General features: G+C 42.9%; 2 pseudogenes; both read right to left on the reverse strand.

Moving 5' to 3' along the window:
* Window positions 1-4,689: 4,689 nt before the first annotated feature.
* On the reverse strand, window positions 4,690-5,176 carry LOC147368629 (non-histone chromosomal protein HMG-14 pseudogene; annotated as a pseudogene).
* A 10,642-nt stretch (window positions 5,177-15,818) lies between these two features.
* On the reverse strand, window positions 15,819-16,628 carry LOC147368630 (uncharacterized; annotated as a pseudogene).
* Between the last annotated feature and the right edge of the window lie 1,211 nt (window positions 16,629-17,839).

Genomic DNA, 17,839 nt, shown 5'->3' on the forward strand with positions numbered 1-17,839 from the left:
TCTGACTGCCCCAACATATCATTAGCACGAACAGTCCACAAGTAGAGACCTCCCTGGTGGTCCAGTCATTAAGAATCCACCTGCCATGCAGAGGTCATGGGTTTGACCCCTGGTCTGGGAAGATCCCACATGCTGTGGAGCATCTAAGCCTACACTCCCCTTCTGAACCTGTCCTCTAGAGTACACAAACCTCAACTACTGAGCCTGCCTGCCTGGAGCCTGTGTTCCGCAACAAACTGCAACTACAGAGTAGCCCCTGCTCAGCACAACTAAAGAAAGCCTGGGCACAGCATTGAAGACCCAGTGCAGTGAACAAACAGACAAAAAGCTATAACGCTCAGAAAACGCAGGGGGAAATTTTTTTAGTTTATTTTTTTATTGAAGGAAAATTGCTTTACAGAATTTTGTTGTTTTCTGTCAAACCTCAACATGAATCAGCCATGCTGCTGTTGCTAAGTCGTTTCAGTCGTGTCCGACTCTGTGGGACCCCATAGACGACAGCCCGTTAGGCTCCCCCATCCCTGGGATTCTCCAGGCAAGAACACTGGAGTGAGTTGCCATTTCCTTCTCCAGTGCATGAAAGTGAAAAGTGAAAGAGAAGTCGCTCAGTCGTGTCTGACTCTTATCAGCCATAGGTATACATATATCCCCTCCGTTTTGAACCTTCCTCCTATCACCCTCCCCATCCCACCCCTCTAGGTTGATACAGAACCTCTGAGCCATACAGCAAATTCCTGTTGGCTATCTATTTTACATATGGTAATATGTTTCCATGTTACTCTTTCCATACATCTTACCCTCTCCTCCCCTCTCCCCATCTCCATAAGTCTGTTCTCTCTGTCTGTTTCTCCATTGCCTCCCTGTAAATAAATTCTTCAGTACCTTCAGATTCTTCAGAATCTTTCTAGATTCCATATATGTGCGTTAGAATACGATATTTATCTTTCTCTTTCTGACTCACTTCACTCTGTATAATAGGTTCTAGGTTCATCCACCTCATCAGAAGTGACTGAAATGTGTTCCTTTTTATGGCTGAGTAATATTCCATTGTGTATGTGTACCACAACTTTATCCATTCATCTGTTGATGGACATCTAAGTTGCTTCCATGTTCTAGCTATTGTAAATAGTGCTGCAATGAACAGTGGAATACACATGTCTTTTTCAATTTTGGTTTCCTCAGGGTATATGCCTAGGAGTGGGATTGCTGGGTCATATGGTGGTTTTATTCCTAGTTTTTGAAGGAATCTCCATACCGTCTTCCATAGTGGCTGTATCAGTTTACATTCCCACCAACAGTGCAGGAGCGTTCCCTTTTCTCCACACCCTCTCCAGCATTTATTGTTTGTAGACTTTTTGATGATGGCCATTCTGACCAGTGTCAGGTGACATATTGTGGTTTTGATTTGCATTTCTCTAGTAATGAACAATGTTGAGCATCCTTTAATGTGTTTGTTAGCCATCTGTATGTCTTCTTTGGGGAAATGTCTGTTTAGGTCTTTTTCCCACTCTGATTGGGTTGTTTTTCTGGCATTCAGTTGTATGATCTGCTTGTATATTTTGGAACTTAATCCTTTGTCAGTTGTTTCATTTGTATGACTTCCCTGGTGGCTCAGATGGTAAAGCGTCTGTCTAAAATGAGGGAGACCTGGGTTCGATCCCTGGTTTGGAAAGATTCCCTGGAGAAGAAAATGGCAACCCACTCCAGTACTCTTGCCTAGAAAATCCCATGGACGGAGGAGCTTGGTGCAGGCTACTGTCCATGGTGTTGCAAAGAGTTGGGCACTGCTTTCTTTCCTTCTTTCTCCCATTCTGAGGGTTGTCTTTTCACCTTGCTTATAGTTTCCTTTGCTGTGCAAAAGCTTTTAAACTTAATCACGTCCCACTTGTTTACTTTTGTTTCTATTTCCATTACTCTAGGAGGTGGGTCATATAGGATCTTGCTTTGATTTATGTCATCGAGTGTTCTGCCTATGTTTGCCTCTAAGAGTTTTATAGCTTCTGGTCTTACATTTAGGTCTTTAATCCATTTTGAGTTTATCTTTGTGTATGGTGTTAGGAAGTGTTCTAATTTCATTCTTTTACATGTAGCTGTCCAGTTTTCCCAGCCCCATTTATTTACAACTTTGTCTTTGCTCCATTGTATATTCTAGCCTCCTTTGTAAAAAATAAGGTACCCGTAGGTGCATGGGTTTGTTTCTGGGCTTTCTATCTTGTCCCATTGGTCTATATTTCTGTTTTTGTGCCAGTACCATATTGTCTTGATGACTGTAGCTTTGTAGTATAACCTGAAGTCAGGAAGGTTAATTCCTTCAGCTCCATTCTATTTCTCAGGACTGCTTTGGCTATTTGGGGTCTTTTGTGTTTCCATATGAATTGTGAAACTTTTTGTTCTAGTTCTGGGAAAAATGCCATTGGTAATTTGATAGGGATTGCATTGAATCTGTAGATTGTGTTCGGTAGTATAGTCATTTTCACAATATTAATTCTTCTTACCCAGGTACATGGAATATCTCTCCATCTGTTTATGTCATGTTTGATTTCTTTCGTTAGTGTCTTATAATTTTCTGTGTACAGTTCTTTCATCTCCTTAGGCAAGTTTATTCCTAGATATTTAATTCTTTTTGTTGCAGTGGTGAATGGGATTGATTCCTTAATCTCTCTTTCTGATTTTGTATTGTTAGTATATAGAAATGGAAGTGATTTGTGTGTATTGATTTTGTATCCTGCAACTTTGCTAAATTCACTGATTAGCTCTAGTAATTTTCTATACTATCTTTAGGGTTTTCTATGTACAGTATCATGTCATCTGCAAACTGAGAGCTTTACTTCTTCTTTACCAATCTGGATTCCCTTTATTTCTTTTTCTTCTCTGATTGCAGTAGCTAGGACATCTAGAACTATGTTGAATAATAGTGGTGAAAGTGGACACCCTTGTCTTGTTTCTGATCTTAGGGGGAATGCTTTCAGTTTTTCACCATTGAGAATAATGTTTGCTGTAGGCTTATCATATATGGCCTTTACTATGTTGAGGTAGGTTCCTTCTATGCCCATTTTTGAAAAGTTTTAATCATAAATGGGTGCTGAATTTTGTCAAAGGCTTTTCCTGAATCTATTGAGATTATCATATGGTTTATATCTTTCAATTTGTTAATATAGCATATCACATTGATTCATTTGTGTACATTGAAGAATCCTTGTGTCCCTGGCTCATACACATGTCATGGTGTATGAGCTTTTTGATGTGTTGCTGAATTCTGTTTGCTAAAATTTTGTTGAGGATTTTTACATCTATATTCATCAGTGATATTGGCCTGCAGTTTTCTTTTTTTGTGTTGTCTTTGGTTTTGGTATCAGGGTGATGGTGGCCTCATAGAATGAATTTGAAGTGTTCCTTGCAATTTTTTGAAAGAGTTTTAGAAGGATAGCCATTAGATCTTCTCTAATTCTTTGGTAGAATTCTCCTATGAAGCCATTTGGTCCTGGGCTTTTGTTTTTTGGGAGATTTTTGATCACAGCTTCAATTTCAGTGCTTGTAATTGAGTCAAATGTGGATATGTTGTTACATCATAAGTTCCACTAATTCACAACTTAGTATCACATACAATAATACTGAAGTTTTTCAAGTTTTTCATGTGTTCACAGCATATTAGCAAAGTTACTAGGAAAACTGGACTACCATGACCCAAGGTGTTACAGAGTGCACAAAATTCTGACCAAAGAGCCAAGATCAAGGAGTGGTTTGCTTTGGGAAACAATTCTACCCAAAAACAAGAGGGGGAGAGAAGAAATTTAAAGTGTTCAATGAGACTTTCCTGGCAGTCCAGTGGCTAAGACTCCATGCTCCCAATGCAGGGGGCATGGGTTTGATCCTTGGTCAGGGAACTAAGATCCTTCATGCTGCGTGTCATGGCCGAAAAAAAAAAAAAATTAAGACATTAAATGCACTATTGACTCAAAACTGCCATTTAATATGCTTTGTATCATAGGATATAAAAGCTAACCCATCTATGGAACATTAAGATGACACCAAACACAATCGAAATTTCCCACATTCAATATACTAGTATTTTCTGGTTGTACCAAAAAAACCCCCCAAAACTCAACCAACCAGGAAATCATTTCAACTCTTAAATAAAAAGTATTTATAGCAGCAACATGGATGGACCTAGAGATTGTCAAACTGAGTAATGTCAGACAAAGAAAGACAAATATCTTGTGATATCACTTATATGTGGAATCTTAAAAAATGGTACAAATAAACTTACAAAACAGAAATAGAGTCACAGATGTGGGAGACAACCTTATGCTTACGGGGAAGCGGGGAGGGAGGGTTGACAAAGACACATACTATATATCAAATAGATTAAAAAGACCTATTGTATAGCACAGGGAACTGCACTCAATACTCTGGTTTAGGAAAAGAATCTAAAAAAAAGAGTGGATATATGTATACCTAATTCACTTTGCTGTGTCCCCGAAACTAACACAACAGTGTAAATCAGCTATGCTCAAATTTAAAAAGAAAGCGTTTGCACCTTAAAAATGGATGAGGTAGGATTTCTATCTTCTTAAAAATACTACTAGAGCTGCTAAAAAACTTTGCATTTACAAAATAATTGATACAAATATTCCTTTGTATTGTACAAGAAGGTAGACAGGAACCACTGATAGGCTCGGGTGTGTGATCTTAACCACACGTAACTTCTTTCTTTCCTGCTCCATCAGAGGCTGGGCTCGCCTTATTTTCAGCCTCTCCATTTGATGCAGGTAAATCTTTAGTCTCTTGGGTGGCCATTTCCCCCGTTTTCCCTTTGCTCCCCTTTCCCCTTTTGCTTGCACTTTTCTATGTAAAATTCATCCTTTCCTGTTGCCTTCTTTGGCTTTGTTTCCACTTTGGCAGGAGTAGGTTTAGTTGACAGCCTCCCAGGTCTCCTCTTGGGCTCCTCCTTCTCCACCCCCGATGAGGAGCTGACCGTCCTCGGGGGCACCCTGGCAGCAGGGTGGGCACGTGCTGGGAGTGGGGAGAGGACTCTGGAAGCTGGTCTGCTTGGCCATGGCTGCTCCTTCCCCTGCCGGAGAAGTTGGGCCCCCTCATGGGCCCTTTTCTTGTTTTTCTGTTTTGTTCTCTTTCCTTTTTGCTCTTCTGATTGAGTGACTTTTACTACCCTTATCATATCACCAGTCTGTTTTCTTGCCTTCTCTGACCTCCTGCTGGTTTCCACGAGTGTATTTTTGGTTTTAGTAAATGAATTCAAAAGTTTTAAATCTTCCTTTTTTATAGTTTCTAGCCCTTTGCTGAAGGAGGCTTGCAACTCGCCTAGGCTTTTGGTGACTCTCATCAAATTCATCCAGTTTTCTACTGAGTCTGATGAACATCTTTACAAGTGTTACTCTTAATTCATTATCTGATAAGTTTCTTATCTCCTCTTTGCTTAGTTGTTTCTCTGAGAGATCCTCATGTTTGAAAGATATTCTTTGAAAGATTCAGTTATGTCACCCAGCCTTGAAAGAGTGGCCTTACGTAGGAGGTGTCCTATGGATCCAGTGGGGCCATCTCCCCTGGTCAACAAAGCCAGGTGTCCCGGGGGTATCCCCTACATGTGCCCTCCTGTGATGGGTAGACAGCAGTTATTGCAGGTATTCTGGTGGGTGAGGTTGGTCCCCAGGCAGACCTGTCTGTGACTGCTGCAGATGGCCTTAGTAGGTCGAGCTGGTCCCTGGTCCAAATGTCTACAGGCCCTGGCTGAAACTGCTGTGGGAGGGGGTGCTGGTGCGTATGGCTGGCCTCTTGAGTTCTTAAGAGAAAGCAGGGGCAGGGCAGGTGGTGTTAGGTAGGCTGATGGAGACTGATAGAAATGGTGCTCACCAGCACCAGGCCAGCTACATGGAAAGAAAGTAAAAACAAATGACGTCTGCCAGCACTTCTGTCCCTAAAGTTCCACTGGACCCCTGCCCCTCTGGTGCACACCCTGAAATTAGCCGATGACTCTCCTTTTTGTATGGCCCAGGTGCTTTTCAAGCTGCTGCCTTTGTAATGGACTTTGGAATGAATGAGTCTCTGCATGAGTCCTTTAAGAGTGGAGTCTCTTCCCTTTCCTATGGCTTCTGGGCTCCCCCAGATGTGAGCCCTGCTGGTTTTCAGAGTCAGCTGTTTTGGGCGCTCAGCTTCCCAGTGCAGGCTCCCCAGGCTGGGGAGCCTGATATGGGACCTGGACCCCTGCTCATCAGGGGGTACCTCTGCGGTTGTGATATCTCTCCTGTTTGTGGGTTGCCACACAGGAGTGTGGGGGCGGTTGGTTCTCACTAGACCAGGACTCTGTGCCTCCTACCTTTCTCAATGTAACCTTTTCTTTACACCCTTAGGTGTAGAAAATCTGTCGTGCTAGTCTTCAGGTCAATTCTCAGAGGCAGCGGTTCTATATGTGGTTATAGTTTTGGTGTGTCCCTGAGAGGAGGTGAGCACAGGATCTGCCTATTCCAGCAATTTGATCTGAAATTTGTGCAAGGCGCTACCTTAAACACTTGGCTGAACCTAAGTTCAACCTAAATGAGGGCTAGAAGCTGACTCTGGATCTGGCTCTGCTGCCCCTTGAGCAGTCACTTGCCCCATCACTTAGTTTCAGCGTCTTTACTCCGTTAGAACCTCTCTTTCAGATGTCAAACCCAGAAAAGCCAGATAAAGAGTGATCCTATCGCCTTTCAATCAGAAGGAAATATTTATGACCTTGGATTTGGCAAAGTATTCTTAGATATGACCCCGAAAGCAAATAGAGGGAAAAAAAGATATTTTGGATTTCACCAAAGTAATAAATTTTGTGCATTAAAGGGCACCATCAAGAAAGGGAACACATCATTAGAATCCTTGTGCACTATTGGTGGGAATATAAAATTATTCTTCTGGTATGGAAAACAATATGACGGTTCCTCAGCGATTCCTCTACTGGGTGTACACTCAAAAGAATCTAAAATATGGACAGATACTTGTACACTTGTTCATAGGGCCATTATTCACAACAGCAATAATGTGGAAGCAACCCAAGAGTCCATCAAGGATGACTGGATCAATAAGATGGAGCATACATGTAATAGAATATTATTCAGATTTAATGAGAAAGGGGGCTTCCCTGGTGGCTCAGTCAGTGGTAAAGAATCTGTCTGCGATGCAGGAGACGCAGGAGATGCAGCTTCAATCCCTGAGTTGGGAAGATCCCCTGGAGGAGGAAATGGCAACCCACTCCAATATTCTTGCCTGGGAAATCCCATGGACAGAGGAGCCTGGCGGGTCACAGTCCACGGGGCCCACATAACTGGGGGCCCCACACAACTGAGCAAGTGAGTGCACACTCAATGCGAAAGGAAGTTCTGACACATGTTAAAACACAGATAGACCGTGGGGACATCATGTGAAGTAAAATAAACCTATCCGAGCAGGACAACCACTGCATGATCCCACTTATGTGAGGTTCCCGTAGCAGTGGAATTTATAGAGACAGAAAGTAGAACAGTGGTTTCAGGGGCTGGAGGAAGGTATGAATGGGGAGTTGTTTAATGAGTACAGAGTTTCAGTCTTGCATGATGAAAACCAAGCTCTGGAGATTGGTTTGCCATAGTCAATGTACTTCACACTGCTGATCTGTACACTTAAAATAGTTAAGATGTACATTTTTATAGTATGTGTATGTGATCACAATCAAAAGTAAAAACTCTTAAAGTAAGAGTGAAAACAGCCCACAGAAGGCAAAAAAAAATTGAAAATTATATACTGGTCAGAGACTTGGATAAAGTATAAAGAACTCCTAATCAATAATAAAAAGCCAAATAATCCAATTTAAAGGTGGCAAAACACTGGAATAGAAATTTTTCCAAGGAAGATATACTAGGATTTCTGGACATGATTACACATGAAGGAAATACAAGTCAAAACTACAATGAGGGTGGGGGTGGTGGGCAAAATTGGTGAAGGAATTCAAATAGTGCAAATTCCCGTTTATAAAATAAGTCACAGGAATGTAATGTGCAGTATAGCAATATAGTCAATAATACTGTATTGCATATTTGAAAGTGGACCGAGGAGCCTGGCAGGCTATAGTCCATGGGGCTGCAAAAGAATCAGACATGACTTAGTGACTAAACAACATTTACTGGCTTCCTTTGGTGGCTCAGTGGTAAAGAAGTTGCTCGCCAGTGTGGGAGATGCAGGAGATCTGGGTTCAATCCCTGGTCCAGGAAGATCCCCTGGAGGAGGAAATGCAACCCACTCCAGTATTTTTGCCTGAAAAATTCCATGGACAGAGGACCCTGGTGGCTTACAGACCAAAGGGTCCAAAGAGTTGGACACAACTGAGCAAATGAACACAAGAGAGTAGAGCTTAAAAGTGCTCATTGCAAGAAAAAAAAATTTTTTTGGTAGATATGTGTGGTGAGAGAGGTTAACTAGACTTATTGTGGTAGTCATATTGCAATACATACAAATACAGAATTATTATGTTGTACAGTTGAAACTAATACTGGGTTGACCAAAAAGTTTATTCAAGTCTTTCCCTAAGGTAGCACTAGCCAACTCAATATAATGTGATATGCTAATTATAACTCAATTAAAAAACCACAGTGAGAAACAACTCCATATCCACTAGAATAGCTAGAATCAAAAGTAAGAGAATAACAGGTATACTTGAGGATATGGTGAGAATGAAACCTTCATACACTGCTGGTGGAAAATAGAAAACGATGCAGTCACTTTGGAACAGTCTGGCAGTTCCTCAAAGATTAAAGCTAGAATTACCACGTGACCCATTGATTCCACTCCCAGGCATGTATCAAAGTGAAATAAAAACACACGTCCACACAAAAACTTGTGCATGAATGCATTGACTTGAAATGAACTGTCAGATATTTCTCCAGCAAACATGGGTTTACTTGGGATCGGCAGAGAATTACACTTCAGGACCTGAAGTCATGGTGAGTTGTGAGCCAGTCACCCCAGAGCAAAGGAAGGAGGATGCGTTTACAGAGGGAAAAGGACATTATGAGGGTGATAGTAAAAAAAAAAATCTATGGTTTTTCATTGGCTGAGTCCTTGCAGGGAAAGAAGCCTCCTTCTTCCTCTTTGGCTCTGCTATCATTGTAGGATATGAGAGCTCCGCCTTGTGGTCCCCTGACTCTAATTGAGGTTTCTGTTTTTTTTTTTTTTACAAATGCTTATAGCAACAGTTTCCATAATAGTCAAAAGTAGTAATAATCCTATGTCCTTTAACAGATGGATACAGAAATGTGCTATAGCCACACAACAGAATATTTTATTATTGTTGTTCAGTCGCTAAGTTGTGTACAACTCTTTGCAAACCTATGGACTGCAGCACACTAGGCTTTCCTGTCCTTCACCATCCCCCTGAGTTTGCTCAAACTCACGTTCATCGAGTCAGTGATGCCATCCAACCGTCTCATCCTCTGTTGTCCCCTTCTCCTCCTGCCTTCCATCTTTTTCAGCATCAGGGTCTCTTCTAATGAGTCAGTTTTTCATGTCAGGAGACCAAAGTATTGGAGCTTCACGTTCAGCATTAGTCCTTCCAATGAATATTCAGGTATTAGTATTGAATGGTTTGATCTTGCCATCCATGGAACTCTCAAGAGTCCTCCAGCACCACAGTTCAAAGGCATCAGTTCTTTGGTGCTCAGCTTTCTTTATGGTCCAACTTTCACATCTGTACATGGCTACTGGAAAAACCATAGCTTTGACTATACCTACCTTTGTCAGCAAAGTGATGTCTCTGCTTTTTAATATGCTGTCTAGATTTATCATAGCTTTGCTTCCAAGGAGAAAACATCTTTTAATTTCATGGCATATTTCTCTGCCATAAAAAGAAAGAAGTATCAATACCTGGAAATCCCTTGAAAAATTATGCTAAGTAAATGAAGTTAACCACAAAGTCCACATTTTATAGAATTCCATTCATATGAAGTCAGTGAATATAGAAACCTAGAGAGACAGAAAGCAGATTAGTGATTGCCTAGGGCCTGGAAGAGGAAGATGGGAAGACACTGATGGCTAGAGGGTACAGGGGTTTCTTTTTGAAATGATATAAATGTTCTAAGATGGACCATAGTGATGACTGCATGTCTGTGAATATACTGAAAACCACTGCATTGTCCATTTAAAAGTGGCCTTATGTTGTATGTAGTATGTATATTGCATCTCAACAAAGCCCTTCAAATAAATGGATAAGTGCATTAAGAATTTTGTGCCATAAAGAAGGCTGAGTGCCTGAAAATTGATGCTTTCAAATTGTGGCGCTGGAGAAAACTCTTTGAGTCCCTCAGACTGCAAGGAGATCAAGCCAGTCAACCGTGAATATTCATTGGAAGGATTGTTGCTGAAGTTGCAGCTCCAATACTTTGGTCACATGATGTGAAGAACTGACTCATTGGAAAAGACCCTGATGCTGGGAAAGATTGAAGGCAGGAGGAAAAGGGGAAGACAGAGGATGAGATGGTAGGATGGCATCACTGACTCAATGGACTTGAGTTTGAGCAAACTCCAGGAGATAGTGGAGGACAGAGGAGCCTGGTGTGCTGCAGTCCATAGGGTCCTAAAGAGTGGGACAAGACTTAGTGACTGAACAATAACAACATCAATCGACTCTCTTAAGTGTATTAGTCGTTTCTGGGTATATCCCACATTTACATAACCCTTTATTTTCTTTTATCAGAGAAAATAGGAAATTTGTTGTGGGAATATTATAGCTGTTCACATCTCAAAGTGCTTTAAGAACACACTCAGAAACTAATGTGAAGTCAATCTCCTGCCAGAGTAAAGCGGATACCTAAGAATTTAATGAAGACTTCTCATAGTTTGTGATTGGTGGGAGGAGATCATCCTGTTCCAGGCTGTCCTGAGGCAGGCAATCCATGTGCTCTGGGCCTGCTCCTCAAGGGGTCCATTCCACTAAAAACAGCCTTGAGTTCTCTGCTTACACATTTGTGTCCCCCTCAGGTCTGAGCTAGCTCGGCTTAAACGCAATGATCCTTGGAGGGTCAGGGCAGAAGCCAGGTCTGTTTGGCCACGTGACCTCCACCTGCTGTTACCCATGGGGGCAGGGTGATGGTGGTGGGGAGGGAGCGTCCTTTCGAAGGGTGCTCTAGGGAGTGCATCAAGGGCAGGTGCGTGGGGCCACTCTCTGCCTGGCGTGGACATTGTTCCTCCGCGTGGATGCGCTGGGGATCGCGTCTCACTTGTGCTTCCCCGCCGCAGGTGGAGCTTTTGTTTGCGCCTAAACCTGTGTCGGATTCGGGAGTGGAAGTGGGGAGGCTGGGAGGACCCCAGAACTCGGGAAGTGTGCGGGGAGGGGACACTGAGTGGGTCCTGGCCGTGGTGGGACACGGGGCCCTTTGCAGTCAGCTCTGGAGTCTGCGGACCCAGGTGGGCCGAGGGCGCCTCTGGGACCTCAGTCCCCTTGGGCTCGCTAGTGGGGGCGGGACTGAAAGCAAGGACCCGGGTCGGGGAAGGTGGTCCTGTCCCTTCACTGTGCTCCTCGACTTTGGCTCTGGATCCTCTCTGGGAAGCCCTGACCCAGCAGTCCCTTGTCTCCTCCAGATTGTACGGTGACCACAGGAAGGATCAGCCAGGGACAGTTGTGACTCGGTTTCAGGGGTTGGCGAGTGGGAGCAGCTGTGGTCTGTGGGGTCCCCAGTCCCTTTTCCCTTCCCAGTGGCATTCATCGTCTTTTGAATTATTCAAAAATTTAGGAGTAGGACCTCAAGTTCATGACCTGTCCCTCCTGCCTAATGCTTCCTGCTGCTGCTGCTGCTAAGTCGCTTCAGTCGTGTCCAACTCTGTGCGACCCCATAGACTGCAGCCCATCAGGCTCCCCCGTCCCTGGGATTCTCCAGGCAAGAACACTGGAGTGGGTTGCCATGTCTTCCTCCAATGTATGAAAGTGAAAAGTGAAAGTGAAGTTGCTCAGTCCTTTCGGACTCTTAGCCACCCCATGGACTGCAGTGCACCAGGCTCCTCCGTCCATGGGATTTTTCAGGTAAGAGTACTGGAGTGGGGTGCCATTGCCTTCTCCAACGCTTCCTAGGGCTGGCAATAAATCCCAAAACTTTCAGATCCCTCCCGCCTTCTCATAGCCAACTTGTCCTCTCTAATTCACAGCGTCATCAGCTATTCGTTCTCCATGATCATTTCAAACAGACCCAATATTTTAATTGTCATTTCCCCACAGTCAATGCTTGGCTCACTTTAAAAAGATTCATTTTTTTGTTTGTGGCTATTTTACATGAGAGCTAAGCAGAGAATAACCACCTGTAACTGTGTTGTATAAAACCCTCTGAGATCTTTCCTGGTCACAGACATCCTTGGGAAAGACATTTGGGTGGAGGTTCTTTGGAAACTCACCTGTCAGCACTGCCCCTCGCTGTTTGTCACCTTGAAAAATTTATTCACTTGAATCTCATTTTTCTATTTGTAAAATATCATTAATAAGAATAAAATATTTCAAACGAGCAAGAAAGGAATGTTTCAGAAAAATGAAATAATGACTTCAGTGTTATTACATTCCATTTGCAAAGAATTCTTCCTTTCTAAAAATTTCCCTGGGAGTGTGCATAACTATTCTGAGGTCTTGTTAGGAACCAAACTTGGGTTCACTCACCCCTGCAGAGAAAAGTCAACCTACTGACACTGGGCTGTGGTGAAGGAAAGTGTGGCATTTATTGCAGGGCATCAAGTAAGGAGTCCAGGAAGCTAGTGCTTAAAAGTCCTGAACTCCTGAAGGCTTTCAGGAAAGATTTTTAAAGATAGGATGAGGGAGAGGGGTTTGTGGGGTGCATGATCAGCTGACGGACATTCTTCTGATGTTTTTGGGAGTCAACATCATCAACTTTCTGGTTCCAACCAGTCTGAGGTCTATTTGCTTGTGGGCTGCATACAGTTAACTTCTTCCACTTGGTGGGGGCTTCAGTATCTGCAAAACAGCTCAGAGGATATGGCTCAGAGTATTATCTATAGTCCTTGAGGAGCAGGGCTTCCCAGATAGTGCTAGTGGTAAAGAACCCGACTAGCAATGCAGGAGATGCCTGAGACAAGGTTTCAATCCCTGAGTTGGGACAATCCCCTGGAAGACCTGGCCATCCACTCCAGTATCCTTGCCTGGAGAATCCCATGGACAGAGGAGCCTGGTGGACTGCAGTCCATGAAGTTGCAAAGAGTCAGACACTATTGAAGCAACTTAGCACGCACTTGAGGAGGAATGAAAGTCCTTGACTTTACTGGCTGAAGTATTATTATTTTGTTTTGCTCAATTGTTGACCTTTCTTTCTGCATTTTCTCACTCCTCTGATTAAATTTACTCTTTAGAACTTGGGGAAGGCCTGGGAGGCTAAGGTTTTTCCACAGACGAGAGGCAGGTGGAGGACATGGCTATGTGTGGCAGCGGGGTTGCAGGTGGGGTTGGGTGGGGAGCTTGCTATTCAGGGATGACCCCTGCTACACTGTCATTTTCTTGTGGGTTGTTTCAAATGGACCATCAGGCTTAGACTTGCAACACTTAAGACGGGTTCTAATGTGATTGTTTTTCAAGTGGTTTATTTCTGTGCAAATAACAACTGCCATATTCATTTTCTGAAAGGAATAGATATTATATAGTTGTGAATTTTCTAGCTGAACTAAAAAAAATGCCTTACAATTTTCTTCCCTTTTTTACATATAAACACTGGGTTTGAGTGATTCTACTGGGGCTTCCCTGTTGGCACTAGTGGTAAAGAAACTGCCTGCTAATGCAAGAGACATAAGAGACATGGGTTCAATCCCTGGGTCAGGAAGATTCCCTGGTGGAGGGTACTGCAGCCCACTCCAGTATTCTTCCTTGGAAAAACCCTATGGACAGTGGAGTCTGGTGGGCTACAGTCTCTAGGGTCGAAAAGAGCTGGACATGAGTGAAGCGACTTGGCATGCATGCACTGGATTCTTCAAACAATGGGTTTGTCACTTTTAAAATCTCAATGCTGGTCCAGAGCAACCTGAATGGGAGCAGAGCCTGAGGTCAGTGTCTTCAAGCTAAGCCCCTGCCTTGAGGCTGCAAAGGGGAGAACTTAAAGGCCAAATGGTTCTTCCTGATAACCTCCCTTGTAGGTGTGTTCCTGCTCACACCCACCTGAGAAAGAGCTCTTGCTACTGAGAGAAGCTATAACCTTGGAAATCTGGGGATGCACCGGTGTTGGGGTGGCCCGGTAAGGCCCTTCTCAAGGTTGTAACTATGGTTCCTTTGTACCTATTTCTAGATGTAGGTTGGAGGGATTTCCCTTGGTGGTCCAGTGGTTGAAACTCCATACTCCCAATGCAGAGAGCCCAGGTTCAATCCCTGGTTGGGGAACTAGATTCTGCATGCCACAGTTGAAGATCCCACACACCAAAACTAAGACCTGGCACAGCCAATAAAAAAGAAAAGATGTGGTTTACAGTTTTACATTCACAATGTAGGTGCACTCCGAGTAATTTCTGCCCGTTGGGGGAAAAAAAAATCTGTGAAGGTCATGTGTTCTGTCTTCTGGCAGAAGGTATTGAATTTGAGAGTCCTTTGGGTCAGAACTTTTAGGTGAATCTGGGTGAGGGTTTCCTCATTGTGAGAATGGAAGCCCCAGAGGAGGGTGGGCAGAGCTCCCAGAGTTGTTTACTCCTGTGGCTGCTCTGATGGACCTACCTTGCTTCTCCAGGGACTGATCTGGGCCAGTAGTTCAATTTCAACCAGGAGTCTGGAGACCAAAGCTTGACGGTGTTTCATCTTTGTGCATGCTTAGTTGCTCAGTCATGTCTGACTCTTTGCGGCCCCATGGACTGTATTTTACCAGGCTCCTCTGTCCATGGGACTTTCTAGGTAAGAAAACTGAATTGGGTTATCATTTCCTCTTCCAGTCAATCTTCCCAACTCAGTGACTGAACCCACATCTCCTGCATTGGCAGGCTGATTCCTTAGCACTGAGCCACTTGGGAAGCCTTCAGAATGTAGCTTTTCCTTCTGAACCATGGGCTGCTTATCTCAGCTGATTTGAGTATTTGTGATTCTGTTGATTATTAAGGCCCTGTAACTGATTTTCCTTAGCAGTTTGCAATTTTATTTCCTGTGGGAGTAACCTTTTTATTAAAAAACTAGAAAAATTTTTTTGGCTGCAGCATGTGGCATGAGGGCTCTTAGTTCCCTGACCAGGGATCAAATCTGTGCCCCTTGCAGTGGAAGCTCAGAGTCTTAACCACAGAAACACTAGTGTGCATGCCAGGTTGCTTCCGTCATTTTCGACTCTTTGCGACCCTATGGACTGTAGCCATCTGTGACTCAATGGACATGAATTTGAGCAAACTCCATGAGAAATCAGAGGACAGAGGAGCCTGGTGTGCTCCAGTCCATGGGGTTGCAGAGTTGGACATGACTTAATGATGGAACACCACCACCAGACTCTTGGGTACCTCTGGTGCTGTAGCCCCTACCTGTACCGCAACAAAGATCCTACCCTTGAGGTTTTACGGGAAAACACCACGGCACCCCTGTGGTCAGCAAAGGTATTATTAGTTCAAACCTGAACTAAGCTGTTGGTCCTTAAATCCTATAAAGCAACCAGCTATCATGGGGAGAGATCCCTAACATTAATGGCAGTGATGTGAGGCTCTCTGGAGGAAAACAATGACAAACACCAGGGTAGAGAGGACACCTCTTCCCCTGAGGTATATCCAGTGATGAAAACACAGTCAAGGAGGAAGGGAGGGAGGAAGCAAAAGAAAAAAGAAAAAAAACCCAACTGAAACAGTTTGATCAATTGGCAATCCAATGTATACAACTAAAAGAATTTACACAAGAAAGGTAAGCAGACACTGCTTGGCATTGGGCCTCTACAAAGTATGAGATCTTTCATGCCTTCGAAAGGAATTGGGATGACTGAAGGCTTTCCCACATTCTCTACATTTGTACAGTTTCTCGCCAGTGTGCATTCTCACGTGTCCTCTAAGGGTAGTGTGATAAATGAAGGCTTTCCTGCATTCTGTACATTCATAAGGGTTTTCTCCAGTGTGAGTTTTTTCATGTGTTCGAAAGGATGTGTAACAACTGAAGGCTCTGCCACACTGTTTACATTCATAGGGTTTCTCGCCTGTGTGAGTTCTTTCATGGATTTGCAGACCTAGAGGAGAACTGAAAGTTTTTGTTTATATTCATATTGTTTCTCTGCTGTGTGGATCCTTTCATGTCTTTGAAAGGAACTAGGACAGCTGAGGGCTTTACCACACTGCTTACACTCATAGGGTTTTTCTCCAATGTGGTTTCTTTCATCGATTTGCAAGCCTAGAGGACACCTGAGGGATTTACCACACTGTTTACATATGAAGAGCTTCTCTCCAGTGTGAGTTCTTTCATGGGCTCAAAATGAAGTGGAACAACTAAAGTCTTTCCCACATTCCTTACATTTATAGGGTCCTTCTCCAGTGTCTTCAAAAGGTTGTGAGCCATGTGAAGGCTTTTCTGCATTCCTTACATTCATAGAGTTTTTCTCCAGTGTGACTCCTTTAATGTCTGTGAACAGATTTGTGGTAACTGAAGGTTTTCCCACATTCCTTGCATTTATATGGTTTCTCTTCATATTCATGATACTCATATGGTTTGTGTACAGTGTGAGATCAGACGTGCCTATTAAGAAATGAATGATGCAAGAAGACTTTTCCACACACATGACATTCACATGGCTTTACTCCAGAAGGAGTTTTCTGGTTCAGATTAAGATTTAGAATCTGGCTGACAGTTTCTCTATGTTGACTACCTTCTTGGCTTTCAGAGTTTTTCTACCACATGATTTCTTTAATAATTTCACATATATTAGTAGGGTATTAGAACTACATTTTTATATTTTATAGCAAAAGTGAACGTTTTTTGCCCTTTCTAAACTGTTTGAAAGCTCTGTAACGGACTATTATGAAAACAGTGATATTAATATATGGAGTTTCTTAATATTGTTTCCCAAAGTGGATAAACTTACAAACGATGAACACCCATGTCACATTTAAATAAATACTTTCAGTGGAAAAAGAATTAAGGATAAATAAATTTGAAGCTGGGATTAATTTGTTTTATTTGCTTATTTTAAAAAGCTATGGTAGGGGCTTCCCTGGTGGCTCACGGGTAAAGAGCCCACCTGCCAATGCAGGAGACATGGGTTGGGGCCCTGATCTGGGAAAATCCCATACTCCGCAGAGCAACGAAGCCCATGTGTCACAACTATTGAGCCTGCATGCTGCAAGTACTGAAGCTTGAATGCCCTAGGGGGTGTGCTCCACAAGAGAAGCCCCTGCAGTGAGAAACCCATGCACTGCAACCAGAAAGTAGCCCTTACTCTTCACAACTAGAGAAAAAGCTTGTGCAGCAACAAAGACCTAGGACAGCCAGAAACAAATACATAAAAAATAAAAATTTTTTTAAAAGTTTATGACATACCAGGACTCTCACGTGGAACATTGTCTACTGTGTGTATAACTCACCTTAGTTTCCTCCCTTGGGTTTTGTACCAATCTTCAATGTTATGATTGTCCCAATTTCCTCTAAAATACAGACCCAGAAAAATAATGCAAATTATTATAAATTACAGAACAATATTCGATTATAGGTCCACAATCAGCTGTAACATGCTTAGTTTATGTACCAGTGTATGGTAGTCCTCCCTTATCCACAGTTTTGCTTTCTGTGGTTTCAGTTACCTATGGTCAATTGCAGTCTGAAAATATTAAATGGAAAATCATAGAAGTAAACAATTCATAGTTTTAAACTGTGCACCCTTCTGAGTAGCATGATGAAATCTTGCAACAT

The sequence above is a fragment of the Bos grunniens genome, chromosome 7, assembly GCF_055505025.1.
Source record: "Bos grunniens cultivar Pamir isolate PY7600 chromosome 7, Bosgru_T2T1.0, whole genome shotgun sequence".
Classification (NCBI taxonomy): Eukaryota; Metazoa; Chordata; class Mammalia; order Artiodactyla; family Bovidae; genus Bos; species Bos grunniens.